Raw genomic sequence first — 13,471 nt, 5'->3', positions numbered from 1 at the left:
GATTTTATGGTCTTCCTAAAGTTCACAAAGATGGGTAAAGATGAGCGTCTAGATGACTTGTCTATGAGACCTATAATGAGCACTATTGGTTCACCAACATATTTTTCTGCCAAATATTTAGCTTCCTTATTAAAACCATTGGTAGGAAAATGTACTCCCCACATTTGTAATTCTATGGATTTCATTCATTGACTTAGCAATGTCAGGCTTAATAGTGCGGATGAGCTTGTTAGTTTTGGTGTGGTATCATTATACATGAAGGTACCTTCAAAGGACTCTTTATCTCTCCTCAGCCAACATTTTGATAAGAACATTACGGCCTTATTTGAACATGTGCTTCTATCATCTTAGTTTCATTTTAATGGTGAATTTTATGAGCAAATTGATAGTGTTGCCATGGGAAGCCCTCTCTCCCCTCTGGTAGCTAATTTATTCATGGAAGACTTCGAGGACAAGGTGCCGGACTCAGCAAGTTTTAAGCCTACGGTCTTCTGGAGGTACGTGGACGACACATTCGTGGTATGGTCCCATGGTATGGATGAATTACATTGATGTCTTGAGCATTTGAATTCCATCCATGTGAGCATTAAATTTACTCTGGAAATAGAAAAAGACGGCTGCCTCCCCTTTTTGGATGTTGTCGTTCGCCGTAAAAGTGATGTCACATTAGGACATGCCGTATATCGGAAACCAACGCACTCAAATCTGTATCTTCATGCCAGTAGCTGCCATCACCCTTCACAGACCATAGGTGTCCTTAAGACCTTAGTGCATTGGGCGCACTGTATATCCAATAAATTAAATTTGCAAGAAGTGCTCAAATACCTCAAGAACATTTTTAAATCGAATGGATATTCTCTGCAACAAATTTGTAGAGCATTTGATACAAAACCTAAAAAGCAGGTATGTGATGGGGAAGAAGATAGTAATTCCTTCAGATCTAGTGCATTTTTGCCCTATATGGGTGCTCTTTCTTCGAAGATAGGCCGTATTCTTGAGAAACACTGTGTTAAGGTGATCTTCCGGTCCCCCACGCGGATTGCAGCTTTACTCGGCTCTGTGAAGGACGATTTACAGCTTTGTAAAGCAGGTGTGTATCAGATTCCTTGCAGAAATTGTGAGCAGTCATACATAGGTCAAACAACATGCACCATTCATGAGAGGTGTGTGGAGCATTGAAGATACATACGCTTATTACAGCCAGACAAGTTAGCTGTGGCTGAACATTGCATTGATACAGGTCATTCCATGAATTACAGTGATGGGAAGATTTGAACATCCACCTCTTCTTTTTGGGAATCTGTATTCAAGGAAGCTATAGAAATTAGATTAGCTAACAATTTAATAAATAGAAATAATGGTTTTAATTTGGACAAAGCATGAAATCCGGCTCTTGGAGTAATTAAACTGCAGAGAACTTGTCATCGTGTCACCACCGCCGATCAAACATTGATAAGCAAATCGAATGTCTGTACGCCTTTGCCACAGGTGGTGCATGTGTAAGCGTATGTCTCTGCCACCAACCAGTACCTGTGACCCGCATGCACAGTACCGCCGTGGTGGAGCATATAAGGCCATGCTTGGCATCTTGTCATCAGTCTTGTGACTCACTCTGAGGATGGCTGGATGATACGTGACCGAAATATCAGTGGAAGAAAATTTATTTGTGCGGCTGAATGCCTGAAATTTAATGGATTATTCATTATGCTGTGAGAAGCTGAAAATGCACAATTTTGGAATATGTCATGTTCAATAATATGGCTAGAAGGATAAGGAAATAGCTGGCTGCTTTTTATGGATGTTAAAGGGTGACGTTTAGCACAGTAGCTATGCCGGGAGAAATGCAGAACATCATCCTCAATAGAACAGGCAATTTACTAGGTATCAGTTTTTTGGACCTCTGCCAGCAGGGTATGGTTGACTGCAATATACATTAGTAGCAGTAGATGTATTCTCTAAATATGTCAAAACTACATAATAAATGTAAAATCGCCTGAAGAGATCCTATCAGACAATGAAGCACAATTTACTTCCAGAGTATGGGTCAAATTTGTAGAAAGGACAGGCATTAGACAGATAAGGGTATCAGTTTACCACCCAGCAAGCAATCCTGCTAAGAGGTGCATGCAAGAACTGCGTACATTGTAGAGGACCTCCTGAAGCAAGAAACACACTACTTGAGTGTTGCATGTGACTCTATTTGTAGATCTTAGAAAGACATGTAAAAGTAGTGTCATTGATTCCTCTCCATGTGAAATGATAATCTGGTAGCAGAGAATGTTGAGTTTCCTTCAGCTAACCTTTTAACCAGACAAGAGAGGGAGGTACTAGTTAACCAACATTTGCTAAAGAAGGGTTCTTAAAGAAAGAAGAAACATGATGGAAAATTTTGGACAGTTAAATTTAAATGGGGAGACAGAGTCTTAGGCAGAACTAAACAAAAATCCAGTGAAATGGGTGGGGAAACCAAAAAATTATTTGAATTATATCATGGGTCATTTGAAATAACAGAGTGCCCACATCCCAATGCCTACAGACTGGTGTATCCAACATCAAAGAAACCTTTGGGTCTGTGAAATATAACTGAGCTGAACAGGAATATTGTAAAATGAAAGAAGTGAATACAATGTGCTCAAGTATACATAAAGTATATATTTATTAACATGTTATATAGTTATAAGTAATTTTGGGGGATTCTCACTGTTAAGTGTTTCTGACACACACACACACACACACACACACGCACACACACACACACACACACACACACAGAGAGAGATATATATATATATATATATATATATATATATATATATATATATATATATATATATATATATATATATATATATATATATATATATATATCAATAAAAGGTTTGCATAACCTCGGTTCTGAGAGTTTTGAAACCTGTACAAAAAATTGGAATAGAGATCAACATAAACATCACTTCCACCCCTTTTATTGCTCATTAAAACCACACATTGCATGTTGTACCACCTGTATGGTGGTATGCAAGACCTTTAGAGGTGGTGGTCCAGATTGCTGTGCACACCAGTACATTTAATACCCAGTAGCATGTCCTCATGCATTGATGCATGCCTGTATTCATCATGGCATACTATCCACAAGTTCATCAAGGCACTGTTCATTCAGATTGGCCTACTCCTCAACGGCAATTCAGCATAGATCCCTCATAGTGGTTGGTGGGTCACATAATCCATAAACAGCCCTTTTCAATCCATCCCAGGAATGTTCAATAGGGTTCATGTCTGGAGAACATGCTGACCACTATATTGTATTGTATTGTATTTATTGGTCCAGTAAATCTTACATGTACAGTACAGCACATCAGATATTGGACAGGTCAAAGTATATCTTACAATTAAAACACTTTAGAAACTAGAAAATTATGTTCACAAAATTTTACAGCACTTCATATACTGGGCAAGTCAATGTGTAAGTTATAATTAAACCACATTAGAAACTTGAAGTTTACAACTGAATATATGTATAAGCCAATATTAACGATTAAAGTATTTGCATGATCCTCTCTTAAGCTCTAAGGATTTTTGAGGAACTCTTCTACACTATGAACTGACATGTACACTAGAGAATTACATTCACAGAATTTTACTTCATATACTGGGCAAGTCGCTATACAACTTATACTTGAACCCCATTATAAACTTGAGAATTACATCTGAATGTATTTATAGGCCAATATTAATGGTTACAGTATTTGCATAATCATCACTTAGACTCTCGAGGATTTTGGAGGAACTCTTCCACACTATAAAAGCAATGTGTCAACAGATATTCTTTTAATGCTGCTTTAAAATTTTTTACATCTGTCATTACTTTAATTTCTCTTGGCAATTTATTGTAGATAATTTTTCCATGGTGTAATGTTCCTTTTTGGCACAAACTGGTTTTTGTATGGAGTACATGAAAGTCAGTTTTCTGTCTTGTATTATGATGATGAACATTTTCATTTTTAGTCAAGTGATGTTGTTATCCTGAAGGAAGCCATTCACAAGATGTGCACAATATGGGCACAAACTGTACTTCATGAAGACAAATGCCTCACCAATATGCTGCCGATATGGTTGCACTATCGGTTGAAGGATGGTTTTCACATATTGTACAGTCATTATGGCACCTTACATGACCATTAGTGGCATATGTCAGCCACACATAATGCCACACCAAAACAGCAGGGAACCTCCACCCTGCTGCACTCGCTGCACAGTGTGTCTAAGGCATTCAACCTGAGCGGGTTGCCTCGAAACATGTCTCTGATGATTGTCTAGTTGAAGGCATATGTGACACTCATTGGTGAAAAGAATGTGATGCCAATACTGAGAGGTCCATTTCACATGTTGTTGGCCTCATCTGCACCGTGCTGCATGGCGTTGTGGTTGCAAAGATGGACTTCGCCATGGACGTTGGGAGTGAAATTGTGCATCATGCAGCCTATTGCGCACAGTTTGAGCATAACACAGCGTCCTGTGGCTGCCCAAAAAGCATTATTCAACATGGTGGCATTGCTGTCAGGGTTCCTCCAAGCCATAATCTATAGGTAGTGGTCATCCACTGCAGTAGTAGCCCTTCGGCAGCCTGAGCGAGGCGTGTAATAGACAGTGTCTGTCTCTCTGTATTTCCTCCATGTCTGAACAACATTGCCTTGGTTCACTCTGAGATGCCTGGACACTTCCCTCATTGAGAGCCCTTCCTGGCACAAAGTAACAATGCAGACATGCTCGTACTGCAGTACTGACTTTCTAGGCATGGTTGAACTACAGACAACACGAGCCGTGTACCTCCTTCCTGGTGGAACGACAGGAACTAATCAGCTGTCAGGCTCCCTCCATCTAATAGGCGCTGCTCATGCATGGCTGTTTACATCTTTGGGTGGTTTAGTGACATCTCTGGACAGTAAAAGGGATTGTGTCTGTGATACAATATCCACAGTCATCATCTATCTTCAGGAGTTCTGGGAACCGGGGCGATGCAAAACTTTATGTGATGTGTGTATTTTGTGTAAGATGATTTTCACAGCTGATACTGGTGGAATTGGTGGCAGAAGTTTCATTTAAATGAATATTATAGGAATTTTACTGTTTGTGAGAAGATATGCATAGGCATTTTAAGTCATTTGTTTTTGGTATATGTGTGGACATATAGGGAAATTTAAGTCTATACAAGGTGATTTTTTCCACAGCGTACAATCTCTCAGGGTTGATCAATGAAAGGATACAGAACAAAAAAGTTCTAATGAACTTAACACCAGGAGTGCATGGTTTCCATGCTAGAGACCATTTATTCAGTCATACTTTGTTACAGAGACTGCGGTCTAATATGCGCTGTACCATGCAGAGACAGTTACAGTATGCATTGTTTCCTCCTAGAGTGTGGTACTGTCCCTCATGCATCATACCTTAGAGCTCTCTCTTGCCATAGTAATTGGTAATGTTGAATCCGATTCACTTCTCTTGCTGGTTCATCTTGTAGTGGATGTGATACAGCATTGTACACAATGGTTCCGTATTGGAATTGAGAGCTGGCCGACATGGTGTTTACTTACAGAAAGGCAAATGTCAATGGGTGGTGGGCAGCAAGGTTGGATCAGGAAACCTATCCCCACCATATGCATTCCAACAACCATAGCATTCAATGTTTGCAATAGTGTTTCACCGTTTGTCTGAGACAGGGTCATTACAGTAAGCAGGAAATCATCAAGGATGTGTCTGAAATGTTTGGACAGCAAACTTGGAGAAAAAGGTGATTAACACAGTGGAAGGCAACCACCATGTCAGTACCAGGCAGTTGGCCCACCAGTATAGGGTAAGGCAGATGACTGTGTGGAACATTGTCCATGACAATTGTTACTACCCTTATCACTTACAGTATGTGCAGGGCTTAGTAGCAAGAGACCTTCCACATTAGGAGCCATTTTGTCACTGGTTTCTTCACCAAGCAACCACAGTTTGAGGATTTGTGTCATCCATCCTATTCACAGATGAGGCCTCCTTTATGGTAAGTGGTATCTTCAACCTTCATAACAATTGTCCGTGAGATAGTATGCAGAATCCCCATGGTACGGTGACAGTGAACCATCAGCACTGGTGCCACCAGAATGTGGGCCAGGATAACTGGTGACCATATTTTGGGACTAGTCTTCCTTCCATGTCACTAACAGGCCGGAACTATTGGCATTTCTTGTGGGTGATTTTGCCTCCCCTGCTGGAAGATGTGCCACTGATGATTCGAAGGGTTATGTGGCTGCTACATGATCGTTCTCCAGCCTACTTCACCATCAATGACTGGATACAACTCTGTCATGTCTTTCCTGATTGATGGATCAGATGAGGGGGTCCAGGATCTCAACCAGTGAAGTTATTGGTTATGGGGTCATCTCAAAAGTACTGTGCATCAAAGCCCATTCCAGATGTGGAGACACTGGAGCAGCTTATTCATGCTGCCTTTGACACTGTTCAGAAGCAGTCTGGCTGATGTGAATGTGTGGGACAGAACATGTTACGGCATGTACATGCATGCATAGAGCCACGTGGAAACCATTTTCAACATACACTTAGATGACATTAAACCACAGTCTCTGTAAAAAAAGTATGCTTGAATAAATGGTCTCTAGCACGTAAACCATGCATTTCTGGACACCAATTGATTAGACCTTTTTTGTTCGACGTTCTCTCATCAGTCAATCCCTAGGGTTTGTACATGGTGAAAAAAATCACCCTGTATAGTGATATTATTATTATCTGAGCCAAAGGGAGAGTTATGAGGGATTCACTTATGTACAGAGATGTTATACAAAGCAACTGTGGCATGGGAAATAATTCATGTGGGTTAAGTCCAGTGTGGTGGAGTGAGGTGAGTAATGGGATCTACAGTATGTTGTTTGACTATTCTCTCTTGTGTCAGTATGTAAATATCCTGTTCAGATATAGAATAATAGTAATCAATGGATTTGGGATTAGGTTAATCTAGTCCGGTGGATATTTTCACAAATGTGAAAACTAGAATTAACTGTAAATTTTGTCAATTAGTATCATGGGCAACTTGTGGGATGCATACCAATTTTCTCAAAATTTAAAATGATTTGTTCATCATCAGTTAATATATGGGAATATCCAGCTGTATTAATACATATTTAAGCATTTGTATTGTTGCATTGATAAGTATCACTTCAGATAGAAACACAGTGGACACATAGTGAACCAGGGAAGGATTTCTATAGCCTGATCACTAGGGAGTCATGGGTAAAAAATATTGAACAATCACTCATTGGGACTTTTGTTTGAATGTTTTGATAGGATATGGCTCAGCTGGCAGTGGGTTGCACAGCACAGCTGGCTGTATACTGATGAAAATGAAAGGGGTACAATTGCGCAAAGACTGCCTTGGACACAAGAATCCAGTTGCACCAACCTGATGCAAGTACAGGAACAACTGTTTGTGTGTGTATGTGTGAAAAAAGTGAAACTGATAACATATTCTAATCTTGAGTGCTGCACATATAAAGACTAACATGGGCATTTATTCCATGTAAAACCATTTTGGTTGCTAGCCCATCCAAAGACTTTATTACCATATTATTGATAGCATGTTTAAATAAAAGTGCATAAATTATGTTTAATTTAATATGTGTATAGATGTGCCAGAGATAATGCTCATGCTTATTGATTCATTGCTCACAAAATTATTAAATGACTTTTGGCATAGTTAAATTCCTGAAAAAATTGGTATTACTTGACAATATGTGAATGATGAGGCATGGTGATACTTCTTATAACACTCAGCAGGTGAGTGATGTATGAAGTTGGGGTATGTGACATTACAAGCACCTGGTTTGACTGTTACAGGATGGACTGAATCTGACAAGTTCACTGTGGGCCAGGTTGAATGTTTGTTGGAGTGGCCAGCTGTCAGACAGCAGTGGCAGGTGAGCTGATTGGAGGTAATGGCACCTAGCAATCCACAAGGCCCAGCAGCCATCGGGGTTTTTCCTTGCAGGAAGAGGGGTGAGTTCTGGTGACATGGTCATCAGATGAGGTAATATGTCTTGAAATGTCATCACTAATACAATATTAATGAAAATACATTAAAACTTGTTACAAGCATGGTAGAGAAAAACCAATGACAGTTTTGGCACCGCAGCAGTGGGACAAGCTCACTGGACATAAATCTCTGTCTTAAACCTTAATAGTTAAAAAGTTATTGACATTATTACCATTAGTGTTTGTAGTAAATTGTAACAACTGAATCCATCACAGAAGTCACACTCATGACGTACCATATGAAAGAAGATAATTCCTGTAATATAATGAATAGATAATTTTTTCTAAGTAAACAGCTGTAAAAATGTTACAAACAATTTAATTTATTTACATGAATAGTGCCACAACTATGAACTACTCCACAATGACAAAAATAATAATATCAGAATGAATTTCCTTCCTTAATATTCCAATACCTTTCAACATGTATTGAATTGTAGTTGTGATTTATAAAGTAGGTCAAGTTAGTATTTTGGCTAGAGTGCAAAATGTGGTGACTTATGTGTTTGAGATTTGTTTAAAATTATTAAAATAATATACAAATGAGTTTGTTTAGAAACTGGAAAATGACTGCAAAGATCTTTATATGTTTTATCATAAGTCATTGTATAAAACTGTTATGAAAATTACAAATGGTGGTCAGGATGAAAGCATCTGCACTGATTTGAGGAGTGATCATGTGGCCAAACCTTTAAATAAAAGTGTGGGTCAGAGATTATGGTCTTTTGCCTCTTGTCTTGCATTAGGAGTGTTGGTAAGGTATTTAAGCCAGTAATGCTATGGGCAGTGTGTACGTGGTGAATGTTATTTCTATGTACCAGGACTTGTACATCGTGATTTAGTGCATGCTGCTGGGTATAACACTACATCTGCACAAAGTAATACCAAAATTTTCACTGATGATAGACACCATTCAGTTATTCAATGAGTTATTTGTTTGTGGCCACCATTCAATTGCATTGTGCTTCTCTAAAAAATAATCAAAAGGGATTTATATAAAACTTAAAGTCAGTGGAGCAATATAGTTATCCTTTTGCATTTTGACCAACAGATCTAACCTCAGACTTAAATTATTCACTAATGTTTCACTGCTAATATAAAGCTTTGGTATTAACTTTGTTGTGTTGTTGGCCTAAACACTGATGGTGTATGGTTACCATCTACTGATGTTAGTGAGCCATGCTCAAAGTTAATGGTTGTACATTACTAACACTCTGGGGAACTGGTGAAAATGTGATAATGTAATTAACACTCTCTTTGCTCTATACTTATTCCTCAGTGTCAGTCTGAAAGATAGTTGCTAATTTTTGCTACTCTCTTTCACGTGTTCAGTGTGATCTGTCCATATGTTTCTTGACAGTCATCTATAATGTGGCAGTACATCAACAATTTTCTTCCATCTAGAAAACATGTGTATCAATTGTAAATGCATATTCCAGCTACAAAATCTATTTTATACACTTACTGCAAAATCTTATGTGTGTCCGTCACCATTTCTTGCAATCTGAATCAAAAATTTGTGTATATGTATGGCTCTCCATTGCATTTTAATGCAAGTATTTATTCTCAAACTTCTTGGAAGATTAAAATAGTGTGCCAGGATGGGATCTGAATCTGGAACCTTTACCTTTTGTGGGTTCTGAAAACTCCCAGTTTGCTGCATAGTTTTAAGCTGCCAGAAAGTTTCATATCAGCACACACCCTGCTGCAAAGTGAAAACTCATCTGGGTAGTATTCATTTTAATTTTGTTCAGCTTGACACGACACAAAATATGCTTCAGTTTAATGTGTTTGATATAACAAGGCCCATCGTGACAACTCTCCACATGCATGCATGCATGCATTTTCTTTTACATATGTTGCTGTTTATTAGATAATGGTTCATTTACCAAACTTTTCAGATATACATTGTACTGATATGTTAAAGTACTAAGTATTGGAATTTATAGTTATATAACACATTATTATGATGAGTTCAAAATATAGGTTTCAGCTGTGGTTACTGAATTCATCACTAAATACAGTTCAATAAACTGGAAAAATGAACATTTTTAAAGATGCATGCACAAACTGTTGAACTACTTGAAACAAAACTTCAGATCAAACTTTGGTATATGGAGGGACAATAATATAGAGTTTTATATTCCAAATACTGACACAAGTTAACAAGGGAAACATCAGGATGAGCTAAAGTGTGAACTGGAGTTTGTATTAGGGATGAAGATGTAATAGTGTAATTTGTGGAGCTGTGTTACCCACATTGCCCGGGTGGTGCAATAGTTAGTGCATTTGCCAGATGAGCAGGAGGCCCAGGTTCACATCTCAGCTTTGATAAAAATTTTAATTCATTGCTTCAGCCTGTATTTATTATCAAAAAAAGTATCAGTGCAAAATTTTTTGGAGGTCTTCTCAGGCAGATGAACATTTACCACACCAAGAAGATGCTTATGTGAAAGAATACCTATCTTGACAAAATTGTAAAGGAGTCCTTTAATAAATAAAGGATGGCATTGTGGCAGGCAAAACTCTGCAGCCACTATAAACTATGTCTCATATTTGTTGTTGCTCTTCAAGAAACAACAGGTAATGTATTTCTTAAAAAAGAAGACACATAAACAAAATTTAAGGCAAAACAGTTTTGATTATATGGGGCCTACTCAATTGGATATCAATTGAATTACACTGAAATTACATTGCCTAGCTGCACAATATAATGTGTGCTAAAGGTTCTTTCACTGGTAAATAGGCTCAAGACTGAAAACACAGACTGTTTAAATATAAAGTATTTTTTATGTTTTATAGGCAAGTACTAGGAGTTTTGGTTTAATGAAGAAACGACTCTAATAAAGGTAATTTTGGATGATTTTTATTTATTCATAAAAATTACTGTTGCCAATCTGATGAGCATGACATGTAATTAATTAAAAACAGTAACAAAGATAATTTTGGATAATTTTTATTTACTCACCAAAAATGATGTTTCCAAAATGGTGAACTTGACATTTTTACATCACATAATTACACTGTATCACTATTATTAGCATACAGTAATACTACTGCAAGGAGACATCAGATTCTCCTGGAACAATGTGCAAGATAGATCTTCCCTTTTTCTTAAGGAGGCACTAACATCTTCTATATTCCTAGCACAGTGCAAATAAAATGCCAAGACAGAACTTCATATGAATGCTGGACATTTTAGGAGAGCATCTATGATCCAGTGGGGTGAACATGGTTGTTCAACATCCCAGATCACCTACCACCAGCGATCCTGAAGTATTTCCATAACACTCTAACATCATGCCACATGGGATTCACGAAGATTCTGGACAGAATCAAACACAGGTATTACTGGCCAGTTCCCTATCAATCCATTAGACATTACATAAGCCATTTTAAGGAATACCAGCAACATAAGTACATGCTGCAGTTATCTCTTGGCATCTGATAGCAATTTCGCCTGCAACATTGTCACTCGAAAGATTTGCACCAGGCAAATGATCTACTCAATGGGAGGCCCTAGCCACATGACATTTCATTTCACTGGATTGGAATTTACCTCTTGGAGAGGTTCCTGAAGTCAGCAAATGAGAATCAATGGATAATCATTTGCAATGACTACTACCTCACCTGCTACACTGTCACCAAAGTTAGGCGAACTGACAAAGCTCCAAAAATTGCAAGGTCTCTCACAGAAGATGTAATTTTGAAGCATGGAACACCCCATGTGATGGTTTCTGATTGTAGAAAAGTTTTCCAGTTGAGGTTAATATCACAGATGAATGGCCCCATAGAGTGTTTTAACAAGAGATTGCTCTCAATGTATGTTGATGTCAAACAGAGATACTTGGATACATTCACATGTAACACAGTCAAGCAAGACAATAGAGGCCTCACACTTTTCTTTTGGCTCCATGGCACTGTGATCAAACATAACAATGTATACACTGTTCATTTCAACTGGACTGTAATCAGGATGGCTACACAAAACATCTCATTTCCAGGGCCTAAGGAGTAAGACAGCTGGCTTGCATACAGTCCCTGGTCACCCAACAGGAACAGGATATTTATGCCTATGCAGAAAGTGGAACTATCAGATAAGTTATTAAAATGCTACACTGGGCAGTACTGCATTTTTCATACTTGTCAGATGTCATGTACAAAGTCCAGAATATTGATCCATCATCAAGGAGACAAAAGAGCGCACAGACATCATCTGTATCTTCTGTATAAAACCTTACCACAATCCTGATGTGCAGACAAATGAAGAGGGCTTCATGTTTGAGGAAACTGACAGCCCACTCAATGATGATGAAGCTTCAGTGAGAGAGGCTATCTTCATTGCTGATCGTAGAGAAGGGGATGTGACAACATGGCCCAAACATGAGGATCCTCCAATGCTACCATAACAATTACTGACAACATCTAGAACTAGGATACTGTAGTCCACTCCAATGAGAAGTTGTAAAACAATGGGTCACTGTTTCTCTAGGAGAGGTTGCAGTGGTGTGAGCTGTTCTACATGGAATGCTGGGTAGTAGTTAGCACCACTAGTTAGCATGCTGCAGGTTGCTAGTTTCACAAAATTAATAAATTAACATCATTAAATTTTTGGAGGTCCAGATGTGATATGTTGAGCTATACCATTATGGCAGAATGTGTAACAATAATGATGTGAGTTCAAATCTGATTACCAGCAAATAATTTTTATTTATCACTTGTAGAAGTTTCTTCAAATTTGGATGTTTATAATATTTACATATACTGGATTAATCAGTGTTTGTAGAAATAGCAGCACTCTCCATCCAGGAGGCAGCTATGTTCTGTCCCTATGTTGGTGTCCATAATAAATGCGCTTTCAGTGCTAAGTGCTGTATTTCATTGACAACCTTGCTTGTGGACTTGGACTTGATTGTTGTTACAATGTGACAATATCACAGAATATTATTGAGTGAATTTATGCAAAGTACTAGCAATCCCAATTGCATGTCAAGGCAGCATATTAGATTTCCATGTGCAAAGTAGACAGAACTGAGCTTTATGGTTAACTTATCTCTGTGCTGGTGTGACATTGGAAGCCTATGAAATTCACACATGGAGCTTCATCCCTAGTGCACCCATTAAAATTTACATCTGCTCCTTTAAGACAGTTTTATTTTTTTGGAGTTGTTTAATATGAGTATTTGTAAGATTAAAGGTTAAGTTCTTGGCTGTGAAAAAGTTGTAAACCTGTTTCATTATCCTCACAGTTGTGTTTGGTATGGACCTGTTTGGGCCTTTTATCAATATGCCTGAATCATCTTCAAGCATCACAGACATGGGATATTCTTAGAATCTTCCACATGAATCATCTATGAAGGTTAAGAAGAGGTACATGCTAATTGCTAAG

General features: G+C 38.2%; 1 protein-coding gene across 1 annotated transcript in view; it reads right to left on the bottom strand.

The window, feature by feature from the left end:
- The window catches only part of LOC126184338 (protein tyrosine phosphatase domain-containing protein 1-like), a 352,516-nt gene that overhangs the window by 90,713 nt on the left and 248,332 nt on the right, over positions 1–13,471 (bottom strand). The gene's annotated exons all lie outside the window — the stretch shown is intronic.

Source organism: Schistocerca cancellata, chromosome 4 (genome assembly GCF_023864275.1).
Source record: "Schistocerca cancellata isolate TAMUIC-IGC-003103 chromosome 4, iqSchCanc2.1, whole genome shotgun sequence".
NCBI lineage: Eukaryota > Metazoa > Arthropoda > Insecta > Orthoptera > Acrididae > Schistocerca > Schistocerca cancellata.
The sequence above is the reverse complement of the archived record's forward strand: the minus strand, read 5'-3'. Positions and strand labels throughout refer to the sequence as shown.